The sequence below is a fragment of the Panthera tigris genome, chromosome B4 (genome assembly GCF_018350195.1).
Source record: "Panthera tigris isolate Pti1 chromosome B4, P.tigris_Pti1_mat1.1, whole genome shotgun sequence".
Classification (NCBI taxonomy): Eukaryota; Metazoa; Chordata; class Mammalia; order Carnivora; family Felidae; genus Panthera; species Panthera tigris.
In genome coordinates, this window is record NC_056666.1 from 23,852,049 (window position 1) to 23,877,809 (window position 25,761).

At 38.2% G+C, this 25,761-nt stretch overlaps 1 protein-coding gene across 10 annotated transcripts in view; it reads left to right on the plus strand.

Moving 5' to 3' along the window:
- The window catches only part of MYO3A (myosin IIIA), a 242,757-nt gene that overhangs the window by 74,223 nt on the left and 142,773 nt on the right, over positions 1 to 25,761 (plus strand). The gene's annotated exons all lie outside the window — the stretch shown is intronic.

A 25,761-nucleotide genomic window follows, 5' to 3' on the forward strand; every position in this document is an offset into this window, starting at 1 on the left:
GGGAGAGAGAATCCAAGGCAGGCTCCACACTATCAGTGCAAAGCCCCACGTGGGGCTCAATCTCATGAACTGTGAGATCACGACCTGAGCTGAAATCAAGAGTTGGATGCCTAACCAACTGAGCCACCCAGGCATCCCTGGACTTGTTTTAGTTAACATCATACCTCTAGGCTTATTCATGTTGTTGCAAATGGCAAGATCTCATTCTTTTTTTATAGCTGAGTAATATTCCATGTGTATGGGGAGATATATATATGTGTGTGTATATATACATATATTGGGTTGCTTCCGTATCTTACCTTACCTATTATAAATAATGCTGCAGTGAACACAGGGGTGCATACATCTTTTCAAACTAGTGTTTTCATTTTCTTTGGGTAAATACCTAGTAGTGGAATTACTGGATTGTATAGTATAGCCCTTTTAAATTTTTTGAGGAGTCGCCATACTGTTTTCCATGGTGGCTGCACCAGTTTACATTCCCACCAACAGTGCACAAGCATTCCCTTTTTTTGACATCCTCACCAATACTTAATTATTTATCTTTTTATACTAGCCATTCTGACAGGTGTGAGGTGATACCTCATTGTCATTTTGATTTGCATTTCCCTGATGATAAGGGATCTTGACCATCTTTTCATATGTCTGTTGGCCATATGTATATCTTTGCGGAAATGTCTATTCAGGCCTTCTTCCCATTTTTCATCAGATTATTTGTTGCTGTTGGGTTGTAGAAGTTCTTTATGTATTTTGCATATTAACCTCTTATTGGATAGGTCATTTGTGTGGATTTTCTCCCATTCAGTAAGTTGCCTTTTCGTTTTGTTGATGGTTTCCTTTGCTGAGCAGAAGCTCTTTATTTTGAAGTAGTCCACATAGTTTATTTCTGCTTTTGTTTTCCTTGCCTGAGGAAACATATCCATAAATATGTTGCTAAGGCCAATGTCCAAGAGTCTACTGCCTATGTTATCTTTTAGTTTATGGTTTCAGATCTCACATATAGGTCTTTAATTCATCTTGAGTTTATTTTTGTGTATGGTGTGAGAGAGTGGTCCAGTTTCATTCTTTTACATGTAGCTGTCCAGCTTTTCCTAGCACCATTGAAGAAACTGTCTTTTCCCCATTGTATATTCTTGCCTCCTTTGTTCTAGATTAATTGACCATATACGAGTGGGTTTATTTCTGGACTCTTTATCCTCTTCCACCGATATACATATTGGAACATGCTTGTTTTCACTGAAGAGTGAATATCCATGTCATTAAATCTATGTAATCCTATGACAGATTTTTTTTTAATTGCTGCAGAACATTACCTTGCGTGACTATTCAGTGATTGATTTAAATAATCCCCTATTAGACATTTAGGTTGTTGGTAATTGTTTTTAATTCTAATAAGTAACACTGTAATGAACAGAGTTGTACATGAATCCGTTGTTTCCTAAAGATAAATTCCTAGAGACAGTGCTAAGTCAAAGAGTAGCCTTTTGTAATTTCAGTTTATTCTTGAGAATTCTATTAGTTTCATCTCAGGAATGTATCACTAATTAGGGATAAGTTGGGAGAAGTGAGTAGAAAATAGTACATGACTTAAAAGGGGACATTGTATTAGGACTTTATATTATCTCATGTGATTTACAACAGCCCTGAGTGAAATGTTCTAGAACACCCCATGCCCCATTTTCACAGCTGAGAAGAAATAAGTTAGCAGAGGCTAATTAACTTGTACAAGGCTGCCCAGGTAATGGATGGCATAGCAGGGATTCAAATCCTGATCCCAAAGCCCAGGCTTTATTCACATGAGTAAATGGAGTAATGATGGTAGACCTCTCTGGAGGTAGTAGTCCTTGCCTGTATGAGTTTACAGCCTTGCTGGAGAGAGAGCACTCATATATCTGTAATGAAGAAACATTATGTTGTGAGTGGAATGAACTGCAGAAAAGAAGGATGCAGGCATGTAGTTTATGGTGAGGAGGTGGCCATGGGTTCATACATACCTATCACTTCTTCTTTGTTGAATCCAGTTCCATAGTTGGCCACAACCCCTTCTTCCCAGAGCAAGCAGACAAATAAGAAACAAAATGAACAGAAATTTAAGTGTACCAACATTGTGCAAGGTGTTCAAGAACTATAGAGAATTTGAGGTTTTACCTTATTTGCAAGCTAATAAGTTAACCTTCCAGTTTCGTGCATATTGGCAGGAGATATGAGACTCCTGGATCAGAGACAAAGGACTTGACTACTCTTGTTAAGCCAGCAACATGAGTTTTACATTCATGTTCATTGTCCTTGCCCCATAAGTCCTAGGGCTGATGGACGGGTAGGTATATACAGTGGGTTTGCCTCACAGTTTGGGAATCTTGAGCTTGGGAAACACCACTCCTTGAAGAGGCTAACAAACCTGCCCAAACTTTGTCCTGGAGCAGTCATTATCTTTACTATCCTGTTCAGCAAACCCAACCTCCTTCTGTCCTGTAGAGAGACATTATCTCTAACTTCCAAGACTGTTTACAATACAAGCATCATTGGAAATATAGTCTGGGAAAAAAGCTAATATAGGACATCCAGAAATGTGAGAGACCCATCGAGGATTGTCTCCCAACATCCAAGCATCATAGGAATGGTTGAACTACACAATGTTTAGATTATAAGCACGTTGCTCTAAGTTCCAGAGATCAAAATAAAGAAAAAATTATTGAAAACAACTGTATATTGGGTACTACTTTAGGCTCAACACTTCTGTTTCTGAGTCACAAAGCTGATTCTTATTTATCCTGTTAAGAATTCAGAATATGGGGGCACCTGGGTGGCTCAGTCGGTTGAGCGTCCGACTTTGGCTCAGGTCACGATCTCGCGGTCCGTGAGTTCGAGCCCCGCGTCAGTCTCTGGGCTGATGGCTCAGAGCCTGGAGCCTGCTTCTGATTCTGTGTCTCCCTCTCTCTCTGCACCTCCCCCGTTCATGCTCTGTCTCTCTCTGTCTCAAAAATAAATAAATGTTAAAAAAAAATTTTAAAAAGAATTCAGAATATGCTTTGAATATGAAAACTCCTGTCTTACTCAGTTGTAGAAAATTTTCAGTCATTATTCCTTTAAATATTGGTCCTCTCTTATGCTTTTTACTTTCTACTTCTAAGAGATAAATATTGCAATGTCCTAATATACCTTATGTGTCTTATATTTTCTATTTTATGTTTGTCATTCATTTATTCACCCCTCCTGTATTTTGGATAATTTCTTCAAAGTTGTTTTTCAATTTACTAATTCTTAAACTAGGACTAGTCTAGAGTTATCCTATATACTTATTTTTCATGCTGATATTTCTATCAACTGCTGTGTTTTTCATTTCTAGAATTTCTCATCTTTTATAAACATTTATTCTTTATTCATATCTGACTTTTTATATCTGGCTGTTCATATCTAGCTAATATATTTCTTTTTTGTGAATGCAGTCCTTTTTCTCTGTAACAGTCTAGACTGTGTAACAGTCTTTTTTTGATTTGCATTTCAATAAGGGTGAATTGTCCTGATTATTGAGGTCATTTGTTTCCTTAATATTTGGTTTCTTCTGTGGTTTAGAATTTTGGTTTGCTCTCTCATCTTGAATGGGAGAGATTTTGCTCTGCTTTTTCTTTCCTTCTGCATTCTTTACTCCTATTTTGGAGGTTTTGCTTTGCTATATTCTGGCTTCTGAAGCCTTTCTGCCCGATAGGACTTTGAGAATATTGCAGATCTGGCCACAGAGCCAGTAGGAAGTAGACCCCATGGCATCTCAGGCACTTGGCTCCATAAAAGGAAGAAGATGCCGAATTTTTTCAGTGTTTTCTTCCAGGTAAGAGACACCCCCTCCCCACATTCAATTGCATTCTCTCTACTCAGCCTAGATAAGGGTCTTCACTGCAGGTGGCTTCATTTCAGCCTATAGTTTCTGTCCTCTCACCCAGGGCATATCTGACCTGTTAGGTCCACTGTAATGCTCACCTTGTTTTAAAGAATGTCTTTGTCTTTTTAATTCTACTTAAAAATCTTTTTAAAAAATTTTATCTTTCACAAGTGTACATTTGGAGGGGGTGGGTGTGGCATTTGAATCATTAATGCACAACACCTTTTTGACCACAGATTTTAGTTCCATGCCATAGGTAGAGGGAATATTTTCCTGCTCTCAACACTTTTATACTAGTTCCAAAGTGTGAGATGTACTGAGACAAACAAAAATAAAAAGAAGAAGAAGAAGGAGGAGGAGGGGGAGGGAGAAGAGGGGAGGAGAAGGAGGGGGAGGGGAGAAGGGGGACGGTAGGCTGTGGTACGCCACTGGCAACACCTTGGGAAAAAGTAGTTTTTAAGATCATGCAAAATTATTTGATTTGGTACGGTTTGGTACAGTCCCAACATTGGTAAAATTGATCCAAAATCTGACTGTACCAAATCAACATAGCTAACTCAAAGCTGACATTTTTTGTGCACGATATTCGCTTTGGAATTGGACTGATGTATGTATTTGGCTGGATAACTTTTTTAAAAATCACAATTCAGGTTTAAAGAAGATTGTCCTACAATAAATTGAACACAAACTAAGTCCTTTAGTTTCCTGATAATAGTGAGGGGACATTGTTGGAGGCACTGTGGAATGGATACAAGGAATTTCTATGTTAAGTCAAGGCACTCTCATAACTTACTCAACTGTTCTGAGGAGTCAGGGTGTGTATGCCTGCAGCCACTCCTTCTGTGACCTGCTCCAAACCAAGGGAACACATTTTTCACAAGACTTAAATGAACAATGTTAAGTGCAGGCTGAATCAGTGAGAACTTTAAATTATAAGGTATTTTATTTTATTTTTTTAAATTTTTTTTAACGTTTTTATTTATTTTTGAGACAGAGAGAGACAGAGCATGAACGGGGTAGGGGCAGAGAGAGAGGGAGACACAGAATCGGAAGCAGGCTCCAGGCTCTGAGCCATCAGCCCAGAGCCCGATGCGGGGCTCGAACTCACGGACTGTGAGATCGTGACCTGAGCTGAAGTCGGATGCTTAACCGACTGAGCCACCCAGGCGCCCCTAAATTATAAGGTATTTTAAAAGGAAAGTTTTACTTTTGAATGCAGAATTTCAAAGTACTCAATTGCCTGATTTAATGGGAATAGATGAAAGTCATTTGTAATTGAAATGTACTATTCAGCATTCTTGACTAAAAACAAGCCAATTTAAGAAGAAAAGCAATTGAGTGAAAAATACTGGATGGCTCAGAGGATTGAGGGGAAGGCAGAGCCAGGCTTAGGCTGAAGCAAAGGAAACCTCAAATAGCCTCCCTCAAGAACTGCCTGCTCAGAGGCCACCTCTGATACCCACCCTCTCTGCCCCAACATGTCCTGCGGCAACACTGGTTTCTTGAATGCCACAACTGCCTCAAAATATTTGTAAACTGACCTTGAGCTCACTCCCTCAAGATTCTAATTCCTTACAAGACCATCTGGTTCCCCATGCTTAGGTCACAGGTCCATGTTGTTGGTGAAAGAATGCGGTGAGAAACACTTGCTTCTCCCTCACTTCCAGCTTTTGTGTATGAGGCAGAATCCCTTCTTGCAACCATCTTGGACTTTCTTCCTACAGAGGAAGGGTATTTTGAGCCTGAGTACATCTCACACTTTGGAACTAGTATAAAAGTGTTGAATGAATATCCATTATGTGCAATATGGAAATAAGTTTCTATAATTCTTTCTTTTATACATCTTGAACATTTACCTAAAAATATTATCTACTGTATAATTTGCATTCCTTGCAAAAAAAGGAAAAACCTAGCCCAGCACCTTCTTGAATGATAAATCCCAAATTATAATATCATTTTGTGGTGGCTATATTATTAACATGTTACTCTTAAAAATTTCTTCTGCTGTATATACAAAGCAAAATAACTTTAATATTTTACTTGATACCCTCAATATGCTAGTGGTGATTAATGTGTATAAATTGTTTTGCATATAATTTTATAGAAGCAAAAAGGAATATTTGTAAGAGTTTAGTAACTCAAACATAGTTATTTCTTAGGTCAAAAACACTGGCCGTTTTTGTGGCGTTCTTACCATCTCCTCACTTGTCCCAGCATATATGGTTTTCAAACCAGGATATAAGGTAACTTTGAGACTTATTTCAAAGGATTAACAAATGAAAGAAAAACTAAAAACTTACCTCATCATTCAGTTCTAAAAGCCTGGTTCAAGCTGTCAATTTGTTATTTATGTATAAGACTTTATGTCATGTAAATTCACTTGAATGGGATTTTGATTTTACAAAAAAAAAAAAAAGAGAGAGAGAGAAAGAGAAAGAAAAATCAGTAGGAGGTAATAATAGGGCTTTTTCAGTGTGATACAATGCATGATTCCATTTTACTCTCTATTTTCTGGGAAGGATAATTTTTCTCTAATGGCTGTAACTATGCCATTGTGAAAATTATTCACCCTTTGGAACATTTACTCATTTCCCTTAATATGTGGGACTTTTACAATGCTTATCCTGGCTGCTCTTAGAATAACCATTCTTTTGATTCCCATCTTCACATGAATATTTCAAAGATACTTCAAACTGAACATGTCCAAAATTGAACTTATGCTGTCCCACCCAAAATTAGTTCTTTGGTCACTTTCTTATTGATGGTACCACTACTCAATTCCTTATGCCAACCAGAAATCTAGGAATTATCTTGACATACTCTTCTCTCCTACTTTCTGTTTTTAGTCCATAGCATGACTAAATTTCTTATGCCCCCATTCAACCCACTACCAATTGTGATATAATCCTTGCTACCATGGAAATCATTGATTGAGATAATACCAGTGTTGTCTCAATATTTATCGAGGCCATTGTGTAAAGCTCTAGATCGCGCGTTACACAGGGGTCTGACAGCTAAAGCATATATAGTCTGTGCACTTGGGAGCTCACTTTTTAATAAAAGGGATAAGGAAAGCATGTAAATAACCATTATACAAAGTAAGAAGTTTTAATCCCATGAAAGGAATACAAACAATGTCCTATGAGAGAAGCAGAGAATGTTTATGGTAATAGGGACAGGAGGGCTTATCCAGGAGGTGGCCTTTGAATCAGGGGTGGGATAAACAGGACTTAATCATGTGTGAAAATAGAGTTACCATCCTCTGAACATGATTTCTAGAAAGAACAGCAGAGCAAAATCATGAATGCAGGGAGATACGCTCACAGAAAGGCAAGCATTTAATCAGAGTTGTAATGAGAAAACTCAGAAGTATGGTTGTAGATATCCCTGGAGAGCAGACCACAGAGAGCATTGAGAGTTAGGCAAGACATAACCAGTGTTCTTGACAGCCCACACTGGGGATGCCCCCCCCCCCCATGCTGCCTGTGTCCTGCTGTGCACCGTCCTTTAATTGTTGGTAGTAAAAGGTAAACTATGGATACACCAAGACAGACTGAGGCAGCAATTTTGGATGCATTTTGCTTGTCCCTAGTATTTCTTCCTAACTTTATTACATTTTTTGGAAGTGGAGGAAGTCCGTCCCCATCATGTTTAATGATCAAGACAGTGTGTGGCTAGTGTTTGGCTGTTTGGAGATGACAAATGTATCCATACATGTTTATTTCTATGATTTGTGAGATGTTTTCATTGTTTGGTGTGTGTGTCTGTGTGTGACTGCTTATATTCTAAGTAAATTTTATCTTGGCAAATTCCAGTTTTATCTTGGCCAAAATGAGAGGGTAAAGGAATTGTCCATATGAAATATAAGAGGAAAGTTCTCATTAAGGCATGACCTGGTGGCAGTGTCTGTCCAAGATAGAAAACTTAGAAAATGACAAGTTAAGCCCGGGGAATATTAAGCTAAGGGCCCATCTAGGGCCAGAAAATTTAGAAAAGAAATTATAACTTACCTTTCCCGGCCTGAAATATTTTCTTATGTTTTTCTTTACTACTTCCTCTTGCCCAAAAGTTCCCAAGTAAGAGCTAAATACCTTTTAAAGCATAGTCTCTTGAAGGAATTTTATAAGGAATAGGCTACTGAATAAGTATCCCTTAGGAAGACCGTTATGAGTGTCTCAGCTTTTAAGTTGCAATAAATAAAGGAATTCAAATAAAACAGGAAGAAGAAGTTGTTAAAACGTACTAAGAAGCTATAAATAATTCCTAGGAGTTAGTTACGTTGATGCTTCAAACAGAGTCAAATGCTGTACAGAGTAAAAAAAAAAATCAAGGAAAGGGTAAAACCATCAGCCAAGGGGGATAAAAAAGACTTGTTCAGGTTCATTATATATCCTGTCATGCAGAAAAGCTGGGGCCAGAACCCATTTGTCCTAATACCTACTTCAGTCCTTCTCTGTATTATGCTGCTTTTTTTTTTTCTCCAGAGAATAATCTTACAAGCATAGGCTGTTATTGCTAGAAGGGAACTTTTCTTCTGATTCCTTATTTGAGAGGCCAGAAAACTAAAGTCCAGAAAAATGGAATCCTGCCAATTCAATAGCCAGTTCATGGTCAGTGCTGGGCTGTCGCTCAAAGCCCATGATTTTCAAACCAGTACTCTTACTAGTTTCTGTTTTCCTCTCTAGTAGTAGAAATCCACAAAACTGATGATACAAAGAGTTTCTGTCAGACTTTTTGGGCTGCTCTGTATTACTTACTCATAGTGGGCATTTCCAGTATAACCCAACTTCTCTGAGGTACTGCAGTTGGAGTTTACATTACTGAGTAGTGGATTCAAGGGTCAATAAATCTTTGCTTGTGTTTCCCCAGACTTCTTTGTTTTAATTAAGAGGGTAGAATATAGAAATAACTGAGTTTGAAATGGCAATCTAATTTACAGTATCTTTGAAATATTTGGGATATAGTCCTGTAGCAACCCTATTTTAGTGACTGCTTGACGTGAGTTGATAATCATCAACATGGTGATCTTTTCATTTCTTTGAAAAGTGTCCCTCATCTCTGCGATGAGTTTAAGGATTTGCCTTTGTTATTGGTAAGCAAGTTATCAGCAGGGGCCAACAAAACTGCATTAATTTAAAAAAGACTTTGTCCCATTTCTCTGGTAATTACTACTTGAAGGTATACCACGCTCCAAGACTTCATTAAGCATTATGTTATTTTTCAGTCCTTGATTTTGCCGAGATCTGAAATGGCAAACCCTCAAAGGCTCCCATCATGTCACTGATGATGGTAGGTGGGCCTGTGATGACCACCATATCCATCCCTTCCCTGGTATCTTTCCCCTGGCCATCAGGCCACTTTCTGGTTGCTGACCCTGCCATGCATTTTTGTTCCTCTCCATTTGGGCTCATGCAGTGTTCTCTCCTTGAAATCCCCCCGCTTCATTCTCTCCTTGAAAATATACTTCAAAACCATATCTCCAAAAGTCAGTTCAGCACTTCTGAGACACCTTTCCCCAAAGCCCCAAGCACATGTTTACATCTTCTGTCCTCTGTGGTCATACAGCCCTTTGTTCCTGCTTCAGAGTCACATAGACCTGGGTTCGAGTCCTCATCCTTCTGTATACCAGTTCTGTCATGTACTAGTTTTGTGACTCTGGGCAAGTTATTGAACCTCTCTTAGATCCAGGTAATCCTTGTTTATGAAATGGGAGCGCTGATAATACCTACCCCATAGAGCTGTGAAGCCTATGCCTAAAAACACATGAAGCACAGGACCTGACACAGTGTAAGTTATCACCATCACTTAATGGTACTTATATACAGTATATTTTGTGAATCTTAATCATCTTTGTATCTCCAGTGTGGGGTCCAGGACTTTGCATGCAGTAAGATCTCAATAAATATATAGTTGATTCTTGAATAACATGGGCTTAGGGGTGCCAACCCCCTGTGCAGTTGAAAATCCAAGTATAGCTTTTAACTCCCCCAAAACTGAACTAAGAGCCCACCACTGACCAAAAGCCTTACTGAGAACATAGTCATTTAATACATTTTGCATGTTGTATGTATCATATATTTATTTATATATACATATATTTTTACAACAAAGTACCTAGGAAAAATAAAATGTTATTAAGAAAATAATAAGGAAGAGGGGCGCCTGGGTGGCTTAGTCGGTTGAGCATCCAACTTCAGTTCAGGTCCTGATGTCGCAGCTGGTGAGTTCGAGCCCTGCGTTGGGCTCTGTGCTGACAGCTCGGAGCCTGGAGCCCGCTTCGGATTCTGTGTCTCCCTCTCTCTCTGCCCCTCCTCCACTCACACTCTGTATCACTCTCTCTCAAAAATAAACAGACATTAAAAAAAAAGAAAATAATAAGGAAGAGAAAACACATTTACAGTACTGTCCCGTATTTCTGGAAAACAACTTGCATATAAGTGGACCCATGCAGTACACACCCAGGTTGTCCGAGGGTCAACTTTCTATCTTGACTTGAAGAGTTTGGGTTGAGATCTGGAATAGAAAGCCCTCAGCTGGCTTCATATATTTAATAGACACAATTAATAGTGCACTTAACTACTTATTACTTAGCTGTGAAAAAAAAAGAGACACAACATGAAAGGGTGTTTTTTTGAGAGAAGGGTTTTAAATTTTTTTCTAGAGAAAACTTTTTTTTTATAGTTCCCTTACTGGGTTAGGGGCAGAAGCAAAAAGGGGACTTGGGGGAAAAATGGTAAAATTTACATTAATATCTCATTTGTTCCTAAAATCATCTCGATGATGTCGTGTGGCACGGTCCTTCTTTTAGGATAACACCACCGAAGCAAAGTTCTCACGTTCATCTCTTGGCTGTTTCTTGAAATTCAGTTATTCATTCATCAGGAGAATCTGACTAATACCCTGGGGGTAAATCATGTGTTGCATAGAGGCGTTTTTGATAGTGGAAGTTATGGGTTGGGTGGATTTGGTCATGCCATTGTTTTCTAAGCAACACATGCAGTTCTAGAACACAGAAACTTGTTCTTGCAAGAGAATATTGCATTTTCTGTTTGAAGCCTCGACTTATAAGGCCTGAGCTCTCATTATCACTCAGGTTTTACCAGTTGTGGCAACACAGTTATTCACATGCTCCCACTTATCTTTGCCTGCTTCACTCACTCTATTACATTTCTCAGATGCCAGTGGTTGGAACCCTTTGCTTTGAAACGTATTTTGATTATCTCTGCTTCTTAATTCTTTTGAAAGAATAATGAATATGAATATTAGCTTATTTGTAAAAGTGCCCCTTACTTATTTAAAAACCCAATAAATATATAAAAATATAAAGAAGTTTTAGGTAATCAGTTAAAACCACAGCATCAAGAGAAAATAAAAGACCTAGCATAAATATTTGGTGAGTGTGTGTGTGTGTGTGTATAGCAAGAGAGAGAGAAAGTTCTTACAAATATGGAATTATTCTATAAATACTATTTTTATTGAAATTCTTATTGATATGATTATAAATTTATATGCATCTATAGGAAATAGTACAGGAAGACCCATGTACCATTACCCAATTTCCCTCAATGGTTACATTTTACAGAACTGTATGAATACTATTTTAAGTATTTGACTAATATTTAACAGAAGAAAGAGAAACTTAGAGCAGAAAAGAAGAAATTGTTGAAAGTCAGATAAATGTTTATCTTTCTTCACCTCAATAGTTTTTGGTTTTAAAGGTTAGATTCATTTTGATTTGATTCTAGACAGTATCTGCTACCTCCTTGCTCTGAAGAATGGAGTTAGCACAGTTACACTTCTTCCCACCTCCTTGATTTCTGCATCCTGGGACTGTTACACAATTCTTTTATGTAGTCAATGCTTCATGTTCATGGTCTGTCTATAAGCATGCTTCCTAGGGATGTCTAATCTTTTTTCTGTATTTACGTTGATTCAGTGCTCACCTCAAGTCTTTTCAATTATACCCTCCCTTTTCTGAGTGCCTTATTTTAATTATTCTCTTGGGGAGCTAAGATTGTGTCGTCTCATCGTTATTTCCAGAAAGCCTCAAACCCTAAATTCTTGCCTGCTTGAGCTCGAAACTCAGTTTAGTTGGGTAAAATATGCTTAGGTGTGCATTTTCTGTTCCTCCAGACACTGCAGGCACTGTTCCACTCTGTCTTTGGCAGTGTGCGTTGCTGTTGAGGGAACCAAGGCAAGGAGACTCCTCCCTTTGTCCACAGCCAGTTCTTCTGCAGGACGTCCATAGGTGTTTTGCAACTTCGCCAAGCCGTGTCTTAGTGACCGTCCTTCTGTGTCAGTTTCACTTACACCCTGTGACGTGCGGGAGCCAGTTCACGCTGCCTCATGAGAGCCAATTGAACCTGTGTTCTTTTCTCTTTCATTTTGTGTACTTGACCCAGGTACCTGACCCTGTCTGTGAATTCAGTCACGTTTATTCTGCCTCTTTTTTTCTGTCATCATTTTTCCTCCAGTCCTTTTCTGATCACAGCCAACTCAGTTTTTGTCTCTTTCTGTTGTCTTAGAATCTCTTTATTAAAGCTTTGTACCATCTCTTCCAAGAGAAAAAAAATCTTTGGATTGTTCCTTTTAAATGAGAAGATCATATAAGAAACATCTCTGAAGGATAGAGAACTTTTTGTCTGCACTTTTTCTGCGATTCTTTTCTGTGGTATGTGTTCTTCATTTGCCTTTTGCTTATAATCCTTAACTACTATTCCTCTTCTTCTTTTTTTTTTTTTTTTTTTTTTGGTTAAAAGTATGGATGGTGAGGGGTACCTAGGTGGCCCAGTCGATTAAGCATCCAACTTCAGCTCAGGTCATGATCTCACGGTTCATGGGTCCGAGTCCCACACCGAGCTTTGTGCTGACAGCCCAGAGCGTGGAACCTGCCTTGGATTCTGTGTCTCCCTCTCTCTCTGTCCCTCCTCCACTCACGCTCTGTCTCTCTTTGTCTCTCTCAAAAATAAATAAACATTAAAATATTTTTTTTAATGTATGGATGGTGGCGAATGTCTTCTCAAGTGGGATTGGAAATAGCTGCATTCTAGCCAAAAATAAAAAAGTGGGAATGGAGGAAGGATGATTTGAGAAGTCTTCAGTTTGTATTCTCTTGAACATCCTCTCACCAAATCTGTATTTTCTTTGCCTTCTCTCAGTTTTGAACATTTAAGAAGTCAGTGCACAAAGCCACTGGGCGGTACAAACCCAGGTAGCACCATTCATACTCCTCTCTCTGTGGCTCACAGCAAAAATCCATAATGATAGTCTTTCTGTGTCATGACCTTATGTAGTATATGAACTGCTGCTGCTGCTTCTTTCCCTTTGTCCGGCCTTCCCCTGGCCATTGGCCACCCTCTGCTGGACTAGAAGATGATAGGTCAATCCCATGGTCTTCTCCAGCTCCCATGCCTTGCTTTCCTGCGTGTGAACTGGGTCTCATCAGAACTTTTTCCCCACTGTGAACTACTCATGCCCCTAGAACTGATAGCTCTGAGCAAAGGCTCATTGAATCCACCTTTCAGGGCTGTGCACTTTCTTTTAGAAAAATCTCTTTTCTGCAAATAACCATGCGATGACACAATTTAGCTACCCAAGGGAATAATGAAAATAAAGAACTCAGAAAATGGGAGGTCTAAGGAGTTATATGTTGGTTCTCAGCTTCCTCTCTCATTTTAACACAGATTTCACAGTGTTTGGCAATTATGACTATAGTTTGGGGCTATGGCCATTTCTGTTTTTCATTAAACAAAGAGACTTCTCAACTATTCATCCTTTTTGTTTATTGAGTGGTCAGGGTAGGGAACAATGATGTTACTCTGTGATCTTTAACTTGAAGTAACTCTTGCCCTGCTTCTTGATAAAATGGGACAGGGTGTGGTGGATTACAGGTTATCACAATTTTGGGATACTTCTTACATCAAGAGTGGGAGTTTATGTTGCCCCCGCCTTGAGCCCCAGCATTTTCTGTGACTTCCTCAGTTAATAGAAGACAGCCAGATAGATTACCATCTGTGATATTAGCTGTGCTCATGTGATTTTAGCACAAACAGAAAGCTGGATAGAGTAAAAAGTACTTCCTGATTCATTCTTTATTATCAGGGTCCAGATTCAGCCTTGAAAATTTTGTCCCCCTAAGTACTTTCACGTAAAGTTCCTTTCACGTAAAAATGCTTTCAAGAAACACATACAAGGATGAAATCCTATCATATTTCCTATAAGTTCCTGTGGACTAATTTATGTCATTTTCTTGATATCTTCAGCATCAGTTAATTAAAGATGTTTTTTCATTACCATTTAGTATTAACATATGCTAATTACTTATAGGGAAATTTAAATTTTATCAGATATTAGGACCACTTTACAAATTCTAAAAGCTTTCCTCAGATTCCCAAATTCCTGTAATGTTAATTTTGCAGTGATTCTAGGAAATGATTATTTTAATGATAGCATCACCCATTTTTAGACATCTTAAATTCATTCAGACACTCAGTTGTTTTTAAAATATTTATACTTTTTCTTATAATTTTATAATTATTTTAAGAGTTTCCTGAAAACGATCACATTTGAGTTCATGGGGTAAAATGCCGTGAATCCAACAAGTACGTGTACTTAATTAAAGAGGGCAAAATATAACACATTTTTCTAAAAAGAACAAAATTTCCAGAAAGATTCTTCATGTGCATCTTTTGGTCTTTCTCTTAAAAGACTTTAAAAATTTTTTATTCTAGGGGCGCCTGGGTGGCGCAGTCGGTTAAGCGTCCGACTTCAGCCAGGTCACGATCTCGCGGTCCGTGAGTTCGAGCCCCGCGTCAGGCTCTGGGCTGATGGCTCGGAGCCTGGAGCCTGTTTCCGATTCTGTGTCTCCCTCTCTCTCTGCCCCTCCCCCGTTCATGCTCTGTCTCTCTCTGTCCCAAAAATAAATTAAAAACGTTGAAAAAATTAAAAAAAAAAAAATTTTTTTATTCTAGAGAGGAAAAAATAACCTAATGGATTGTCAAAAGCCTTGACCTACATTATAAAGATTGCAAGAAATACTGTACTATTACCTATTTCTTTCTTTTTCAAATTAGCAATGGCCTAGGATTTGAATGCATCCATTTTTGGTATTGTTGCCCTAAGAAAAGTCACATTTGCATAGAATTACATTGACTGTTGTATTCTGCAGTACCTCATAGGAGGCAGGACACGCACTGTGGATACTAATTTTTTTGCAGCAGAGCGAGATGTACAGGGTGAGTGGAGGGCAGACATACTATTTTCCCTGAGTGTCTTCACATTTTTAATCCTCTAAATATATTTTTGCCATCATGTCAAAGACCTTAGTAATAAGGCAATTGAGCATAACTTACTGGCATAACCTAGCTTTAAATGAGCTGAAACTTTTTAACCGCCTTTTTGCTGGGGAAGAGGAGAGAAGTGTTTTTTAAGGATAGTAGTCAAGGTTTACAGCACAATATTTCAGTCTTTGAGTAGAATTCAAAATGACATGCCCCTCATTTCTTACTGCCAAGCACGTAAAGCTTTATCTCTGGCTGTTCAGCTGCCCTAATCTTGTTTGCTTCCCCATTTAGTTTTGTAATCTCTGGGGAGAAAAAAAAAAGCTGTATTTATAGAATTTTTAGTTTTGGAAGATTATGATTCACTTTGAAGTTAGATTTTTATACACTTATGTAAATACAGCTGCTTTTTTGTTTTTTGGGTTTTTTTTAAGGGAAAAATCTGAAGTTAAAATGCTCAGGGTTTTTTTCAAAAAGAAGGAAAGAACGGGAAATAAATAAATACTTAACCATGGCAATTCCAATCTTGGGAATAGAAATTGAAATGGAATACTGTTATGTCATGGTTGATTCTTATATGGATATTACTGTACCACAAGTTCCTCTCAAAAAACTTGTATCTTTCTTCCTATCTACCTACGTACCTACCTACGTATCTATCTATCTAGACATTACCTGGGCAGCCCGGCCTAAAATGTGGGTGTTGTTCATGGTCTGTGGATGATAGTATAATTCCTCTATGTTTACTGAAATAGGGTGGAGGGTGGGCATGTATTCTGTTTGGGGATGTTAAATTTGTTATGCCAATCAAATAAAAAACTAGAGTTACTAAGTAGGTTAGCTGGATATAGGAGTCTGGACTTCAAGGAGGAAGTCCGTGTTAGAAATGGTTTTTATGTCATTTGCTTATAGAGCAAATGCCATGGTACTGCATGAAGTTACTGCGTGTGAGTGCTTAGAAAGAGAAGTGAAGGGGACCAGAACTCTGGGAGACACTAACATTTCGGAACCTGACAGAGAGAGAGGAGATTGAGGGAGTGGGGTCTGTTGCAAGCCATATAAACCACGTGTTTCAAGAAGGAGAGAATGGTCCACTCTGGCAAATAGTGTTGAAAATTCGAGAAAAATAGAATAACACTTGAGTTTGGACCCAGCAAGTTCTTCAGTGACCCTGATGAGGGCCATCTTGGTAGAGTGGGTGGAGGGAAGCCTCGGCTGGGAGAGTTAAAGGATAGAGGTGATATGAAGAAGAAAGCTAGGGAATATGGACTATTTCAGGAAGCTCAGCTGTGAAATGAGATATGGTACAGTCACTGGAAGGCATAGAGCATCAAAGGAGAGATTTTTAAAGCTGGGAGATTGTAGGCTGACAGGGAGAGGTTGACAATGCAGATGAGAGGGGAGAGATAGAGCAGTGACTCCTGGAGAAAGTACATGAACAAGTAGGTGAGCTGGCCTTTGCTCAGAGTGGGGACAGTTTATCCATCCTAACCAGAGAGAAGGCTGAGAGAAAAAGTTTACTTGTTTAAAATATAGCAAAGAGACTAAAAGGAAACACTAAAATGTTAACAATGGTTGTCTCTTGGTGATGGGGCTATAGGTGACTTTTGTCTTACAACTTTTGACATTTTTCTACTTTTTTAACAAAGAATGTAGTTTATTTTTATACTTAGAAAAAAAATGAATGTGTTAAAGACAAAACTCCAGGGCCGTGTTTGTTCTTAACCAGATTAATTTTCTCTAATGGTGTGTGCCCTATGGATACTCATTGTGACACTCATATTGAAGGACCTGTGCCCCTCCGTCTCTGCCACAAAATTCTACTCACAGAAACTGGCTCTTCACTACTGTCTTGCCTCTAAGCTAAGAGTGAGGAGAAGAAAGATGTTAGGAGACCTGGGCAGATGTATAATAGCCATCAAATATTCTTACAAACTCAGATGTCAGTTTTATTTCAACATCTCAAAACAGGTCACTCTATCTAAACTAACAGCACAAAGAACTCACATTCACAGCAGAAATAGACAAGATTTCCCACCAAGAAGATTTTTCATCAGCCTCCAGATATGTGACTCCTTTTTAAAAGTGGACAGGCACGCTTTAACCCTGCCCAAAACCAAGAGATTACCAGATGATTTATGTTACTTAAAATTTGCTAACTGCCTTAATAAAATTAGTCCTTTTGATAGGTAAGATTGTGCCTATTGTCCAACTCGTAAAGGATCATATACTTCTTCTTGATGCAGTTGCTTTGTAGGTATAAATCAAATCTATGCTAGAACATAACCTACATTTTCTTTTATTCTGTTTTTTAAATAGGTGATGCATACATATTGAAATAGTGCATAAGAGTAGTGAGTGAAAAATAGTCTCACTTATGTCCCTTCCCAAAGGGAACCAATGTGTCCAGTGTTTTGTGTGTATTTCTAGAGAGCTTCTATTTATGTGGAAGCTGGTAACTATAGCATTAATAGAAAACAATGTGATTGGAGAAGAGGCACTTTCTAACACCTTGATCCCCAGACCTCTTTCATGGACACATTATTTAAATGAGATACCTATTCTGCAACTAGCTTGTGGACTTTAAGGTAATACTAAGCATTTCATGGTTTAATTTTTTAAAGTAGTTTCACACTCTCAGTCACCATGCATACATTAATCTTTAATACATTTATTTTTTTAAAAAGACTACCTTTTGACCCACCGATCATTGGTAGTGTCTGCTGTCCCCCCCTTTGCTTAGGTTTATTTATTTATTTTGAGAAAGAGAGAGCACATGCACAATCAGGGAAGGGGCAAAGAGAAGGAGAGATAGAATCCCAAGCAGGCTCTAGGCTGATGTTGTGGGGCTTGAACTCATGAAATGTGACATTATGACCTGAGCCGAGATGAGGAGTTGGACACTTAACCAGCTGAGCCACCCAGGCGCCTCTGCTGTCCCTCTTTTCTAGACCCTTCTCTTTTCCCCGGGTCTCTTGCCTAACAGAGTCAGCAAACTATGGCTTCCAGGTCAAATCTGGCCTGCCTCCTAGTTTTTTAAATGAAATTTTATTAGAACACAGTCATTTGTTCATATATTATCTATGGCTGCTTTCATACTGTAATGACAAGATTGAGTAGTTGTGACCCAGGTCATGTGGCCTTCAAAGCTGAAAATATTCATCTACTTTTTTTTTTTTTACAAAGAAAATTTGCCAATCCCTGTTCTAGAGTATGGAATCTTGGTCATGGTAATGAATGGGCAAAAGGCATTAGAGAAAAGAAAAATCAAGAAGTGATTTTTAAGGGTGTCAATAATGAAATTATGATGGTACAGAGTATCATATAGCAACATGCATATTATATTGGTGTTCATTTATTTCATATACTTTAGTACCCACACAGAGAAAGTAGAAAGAGGTTTAGAATAGTAGGGACAACATCATAGGGGGCTTTAGTGCAACGATTTAGAATCAATTAAGGAAGATGCTAACATAGATAGGGATTTTCCTCTGCTTTCATGTATCACTTTTCCCACTTCATCCTTCCTTCCAACAGTGCTACAAGTTTTATGAATGAGTGTTTATCTGTATAGTCCAGATGAAAGCACATCTTTACAAAATTATATGTGAGAGAGGAAGAGCTCTGTGAATGAAAAACGCAATTAAAAATGTGGTGGGGGCTTGCTGGGTAACTATGAACGTCCATCACTGCTGTCATTGTCAGAGCTGACCTCCTGATCTGGCTGGCCAGGCTGGTGTGTGCTCTCCTCCCCACTATGTCAGAAGTACGTACTTGGCCAAAGGGGTCCAAGTGCAGGTAAATAAAAACTGGTCTTCGCGAGCATACCAGTGAGAGCCTGTACCCCCATTGGTACCAACAGTTGTGACTTAGTTACTGGAATTTAAAGATGGATAAGGAAACTAAAACAAAACCATTGATTAGATTTATGTTTGACAAAGGATTTCTGTACAACCCCCAGTGACTCCTGAATCACCTTACAGCATAGAGCTTGGTATTTACAAGACTGCATTTTACCAAATTAAAAGCAAATAAAGCTGTTGCATTATAACAGTACAACTGAATAGTAAGGAGAAAAATTTAACATCAGGCAGCAATAGTTGTTTCTTTTTTCAGTGTGTAGAACTGAATTACAAGTGGAGCTGTAATATCCACCCTAAGGGTATTTGTGACCTTTGACAACACAGAAAGAAAATATTTATAGTCTGAAACTATGTCTCTTCAGTATGACAGAGTAAATGAAAAAGATAATCTGTTTAACAAGCTGTACTTTACACAAGAGGACAAAAATCTTATAGAAGGATTCTGACTTTGCTTTTTCCAAGTCTTTCAGAAATAAAATAATAAAGTAACAAGAATGGAAACCAATTCTATAAAATGAAGGCAAAAGGAAAATGTTAGAAGTGTAAAATTATCTTGAAGTATAAACATATGTGTACATATATACTTTTTCTTTGAGCATTCCAATTGTTTATAATCAGAGAAAAAAATAATAAAATTTCTTTGGCTCCATAGATGAACATTTTGTAAAGCAACCTATCACTCCTTTTGTTTGAGAAATGTATTTTGAGAACCTACCATTTGCAGGAATCTGGTCTAGGAGTAAGGGGTAAGTCAGTCAACAGATGAAAAAACAAACAAAGCAAAATAGAATAAGTAAACTATGCAATAAGTTAGATGGTGATATACACTAAAGGAAATACAGAGAAAGGTAAGGAGGATTGAACTTCCTGGAGGGATGGGGGAGGGTAGAACTGCCGTGTTAAAGAGGGGCATCAGCCGGGACCTCCCAATGGAGGAGGTGCATCAGCCTGTGGCTCTGCAGGTGGAGGAAGAGTCGGGAGACCCCTCAGGCAAGACCGCGCCAAGTATTGGAAACCCTGCCAGGAGGGAGCAGGGGGTGACAAGATCTGATGCAGTAGGTAGGGACGGGTCAGTTTACATGGGGCCTTTCTCTTAGTAACATCAGGCCATTGGAGGGTACTGACTGGAGACTGACATCTAACTTATTTAAAAAGGTCATTCTCATGGCACCTGGGTGGCTCAGTCAGTTAAGCATCCAACTCTGGATTTTGGCTTAGGTCATAATCTCACCGTTCATGAGATGGAGCCCTGCATTGGGCTCTGCACTGACAATGTAGAGCCTGCTTGGGATTCTCTCTCTCTCTGTCTCCCTCTCTCTCTGTCTCTCCCCTGTTCACATTCTCTCTCTCTCTCTCTCTCAAAATAAATAAAATTAAATTTATATATATATATGGTCATTCTCACTATTTGTCATAATCCAATAAGAATAATGGGAACTTAAAGATCAAGGGAGTAGCAGTGGAGGTTTTACTCAGAAATAGACATTGAGGTCTTATTCAATACCCTCTTGGTTTAAGAGTTAGAAGGGAGCAGAATATTGTTCATTTGTAAGAAATGCCCCTTTTTACCCATGTGGCAAGTCAGCAACTCCAGGCAACCTTTCTGAGCTGTTCCTACATGTGTTCTGGAGCTTTCATGACATCAATTTTTTTCCCTGTCTTTCTCACTGTTTCCAACCTTGGTTAATGGGCTCTCATCTCCTCAGTGGAGATGGAGAGAAATAAAGACTTCAGATATTTTAAGGAGATGAAAACGACATAATCTGGTGATGGAGTAGATATAGGAGGTTAGAGAGATGGAGATTTGTGGTGTGTGCAGTTAATTAGATGATGGGTCAGCCAGTGAGACAAGTGCTGGAGGAGTTCTAGGCTTTGTTGCAGAAGAGTGTGCTTTACTCTTTGGATATTTGGAATTTGAATGCATTGAAGACCTCTGTGTTTCTCAACAGTCATGCCCTCCGCCATCCCAGTTTCCTCAACCTCCAGCCTCTCCCACACTAGCACTCTGCCTTCTGGCTGCAGTAGATTGTCACTGTCCTGGGGCACATGCCCTCTCTGGTCAATCCACACATGCTACTCTCTCTCAGATTTGACCACCTGCCAGTCACCACCCACATACAAATACTCTTCCTCAGGTTGTGGAACCCTGTCCGTACTCAAATGCCAAGATTGAATGCTAAATCTGCTGAGCACCATTCCCTGTTCACCAGAAGGGGATTATTGCTTCCTTGCTATTTAATTTAACTTCAGTTTGGCACTTGCCATATGTCTTGTGTTGTTTTAAATGTATTTATAGCTCCCACTTGATTGAGACTCATTGAACATATGGTTTGGATCTCTTTTCACCTACAGTAATCCCTTAACACTTAGGACAGTGCCTTGCACAGAGCAGGGTCTCAGTAAATATGAGTTGGATTGAAAAATGACATAGATGAGAGGATTCTAAAGAAAATGCACTTCTGAAATCTATAGCTTTCACTTTCTATAAACATGTATTTTTTTTAATTATTAAAAATTTTTGCCTTACAACCTACTGTCTGATACTTGGTTTGTAGTTAAATCTAACAAATTGTTGTATGCATTGTTTAAAAGACTAGACACCAGAAAAATGAAGGTTCACCAAAATAGTAGCAATCGTGATTGATTAGATATTCACTAATGTATGAAATTATAGAAGCATTTACATATTCTTTTGGAAATCTAGGTGTACTTACTCATTTTAAAAAATACCTAATATTATACTGGGAAAAATTCAAAGTTTTTATCTATACAGTCTCCAAAGAATTAAGTTTGTTTCAAACAAGCATGGATATCATATTAAGGTAGTGATGAAGATTGGACTAAATATCTTACTTTGACAGATAATCATTTGCTTTTTCATTTACTCAATCTACATTTATTTATTGACTACCTGCTATCTCCCAGTACTGTTTCAGTCCCTAGGATACATTAGTGACCAAAAGAGACATGTAAGATGTAAAAGATTTTCTCAGTTGCCAATCTTTTTAAAATTTTCATTCATAGAATATATTTTTTTTCTTATTCATTGAAACTTCAATAGCTTTTAAGATGTTTAACTTATGGAGAAAGCTTTTATACACCCGTTGTATATATCTTAATTAACTGTGAATGATTATGTATTTTCAAAACCCATGTGAGCAAATACAGCTTTATCAATTAATTGAGTAATATTTGTAGCAATAGCCACAGCTACATCCTTGATTTTAACATCTTCTTCTTTGAAAATGAATCTATCCAAACATATCAGCCCTAGCCTAGATTATCTTTTTTGTTTATATGTACATTATTAACTGTTTCATCAGAGTGTGTGCTCTGTGTGAGCAGGTGACCCTATCTGTTTTCCTCATAGCTTTAGCCCAGCTCTGAATTGCCTGAAATATATTGGATGTTGTAGAAATTTAAATATTTATTGAATGAGTGAATGCAGTAATAGATGTTGAAACATGTATAATTTAAAGCTCTACCTGGTGTGTGTGTGTGTGTGTGTGTGTGTGTGTGTGTGTGTGTGTGTGTGTTTGTGTTTGGAGGGGGAAAGCCTAACAAACCCAAACAGGATGGAGATGTCATATCATCTGCTTCATTTGAGTTTTGCCAAAAGGTTGGACATATCACAGGCTTGCTGACAATTCATAAAATGGGAGGAAATTGGACTGTAATATATTTACCTGTTCTTCTCACTCTTACACCCTGTGATCTTGTGCATTGTTAATTGGGTAGCTTTTTAAATGTTAAGCTAATTTGAAAGCTGAACAATGATATCACTGATGCAACTAATCATGCCTCAGTGCCACATGAAAGAATATAATAAATGTGAGCCACTCACTAGTGCTTTGTTATGACAGCTGAAACTGTTGTGGTTTTTTTCGCTTTGTCTCCATAAACGTTAAGACCCAACCAAGTGACAGCAGTGTTGACCATGCTTTCCAGAGCAGCCCATTCCAATGGCCCTGTCTAACAGTAACTGATGGTGCAGAAATACAGATACGGGAGAAACACAGATAGGCAATTCCAGCGACCATGGGCCTTCTCCAGTTAAGCCGGCCTGGCAGAGAGCACCACTCTGCCCTGACCAGCAAGAAATGGTCAGGGAGATGGGTGTGCTGGAGCCAAGATGTGCTTGGCAGCTGTGTGTCTTTTCACAGTGCACCGTCTAAGCTTCAGCCCTGTTCTCTAAAGTCAGCCTTGACACTGCAGTGAGAATAGAGAGGAGAAGAAAAGAAAGAGTTTGCTTGTTTCCCTGTCATCTGATAGAATGCATAATTCCTGCTGAGATGCTACCATCAGGGTATACATAGGACTTAACAATAAACACAATGAAATCCTTAGAAAACAAGAATATTCATGAATCCTCCATCAGCAAGACCTGGGCCCAAATTCTTCTCATTTCTTGCTTGGTTTATGCTGAGTCCAGTGTCATGTATTTACAAGTTACGTTTGTTGAAGGTACAAGGGTATCTGGAGTGGGAAGAGATGGAGACCACTAAATATAAAATTAATAGAAATAATTTATAGTATAATTAAAGATAAATTAAAATCAAATATTAAATATAAAGTATATGAAGATCGAACCCATGACCATAAAAGCAACAATAATAGCTAAAATTTATTAAGCATTGCAGGTACTGAATGAGTCACTTCACATGTATTATTTAATTTAACCTCATAACAACCTTATGAAACAGATGATTATTATTCCCATTTTATATCTGAGAAAGCAGAGTAAGTTACTTGTCCAAGACTACATGGCTAGTAAGCGGTCGAGCCACAGTTTGAGTAATAATAGCTATTAAATGTTAGGCATTTTCAAGTGCCCATTCTAAATAAACATCTTACATGAAATCTATTTTTATTTATCCTCACAAACTCTTTTGTTGTTTTCTCTGAGCATTCTGATTCTAGAGCCCATGCTTTTAATACTACTTGGGTGTCATTAATACTATGATCTAAACAAAGGAAAGGGTTCATATAGCTTAAGAAATAACTTTTTAAAGTTTATTTATTTATTTTGAGGGAGAGAGTGTGAGCTGGGAGAGGGGCAGAGAGAGAGGGAGACAGCGAATCCCAAGCAGGCTCCACACTGTTAGAGCCCATCGCGGGACTTGATCTCATGAATCGTGAGATCATGACCTGAGCCAAAATCCAGAGTCAGACACTTAACCAACTGAGCCACCAAGGTACTCCCAGAAATAATTTTTGATTCTCTATATAAGCATCTCAGAATTTAGTTCAGTGTCTAATACTTTTTCAGTCAATCCATAATCCACCCTGACTTTTTACACATTATTGTCACCTGTTCAACCAGGCTCTGCATCCCTCAGCCCCTCTACCCTTGAGTTGAATTGAAAAGAAAATAGAGGAGTCATGTTCTAGACTAGGACCAAGCCATCTTCACAATCACCCTGATAAAGTCTTTATAAGTGATTTTTAAAAAAAGTTTTTTAGAGTCACAGAAAATGACTCTACATTTTTCTCTTCATGATGAAGCAATCATCCGTCTCCTAGGTAATATACCTAATCAATACACAAAATTATCAAGCCCATTAAGTTGACAAATTATAGAATTCCAGGACTGGAAGAGGCAGCAGAGATGATATGATTCAGCTGTTTTAATGCCATCAATCTAGGGAAGATTATTAGGTTTCAGTATTTTCTGGTGATAACGTGTCTTTTTAGGAAATGATGAGAGGGATAGATTTATCTTCTCAAATCTAAATAGAAAAGCCTAAAATCCTACTTTCTCATGGTATCTCATTTTCAGTGTTCTTTTTATTGAATTTCAAAAGTTCTTGATATATTAAACATTGATTTTTTTCCATCATATATGTACACTGCAAATATTTTTTTTATTTTCCTTATAGCTTGTGTTTTTATTATGCTACTAAAATTGTTATCCTGTCACATCTACCCCATCTTTTTTATTCTCTTTTCTATCTTATCATACTTACAAATTCCATCCCTACCCCATTATTATTACACAACTATTCTTCTGTATCTTCTCCTAGAACTTTATGATTGTATTTTTAAATCTGTTAAGTTTATTAATCCACCTGGAATATATTTTTACATAAGGTACATGATTCCCAAATGTTTAATTAGCTGTTCTGGCCCAATTTCTTGAATTTTTTCTTTCTCTACTAGTTTGAAATGCCACATTTATAATATGTTCTTAGAATATGACCCTAAATTATAAAATATTCACTACTAGAATTTTAACTTTTCTTGGCTGTCCTTAGTGATACATTAGTGATGATGTTTATTTTTAGAGTACAGTGATTTTTTTTTCTTTACCACAATATGCTATTCTACTCCATCATTTCCAGTCTTCCTCTTCATTGAAATACTTCAGTGGCTTCCCATTATGCCTGGAGTCCAGCCTCACCACGCACCACTGTCCCTGTCACCATTTCAGCCACAGGGCCCTTCGCTAAGTCCAAGGAACACAACGTATGCCCACCTGCCTCCAGGCCCCCGTGCATGTTATTCCCCTTTTCCCCAGCAGGTATCGGCCTGACAACCTCTGCACGCTTGGGTACATATATATAAAAAAGCGAAATTTCATATTTCCCATTAAAACTGTGAATCACAGAATTGAATTCTGTGGCTATTACAAGCGTATTACGGTAAGAGGTCAGAAAGATGGTATGTCAGGTAGGTTTTGGTGCCCGCTGGCTTAATTAAAAGGTTTGCCAGAAATTATGGGATATGAAGTAAAATACAAGGA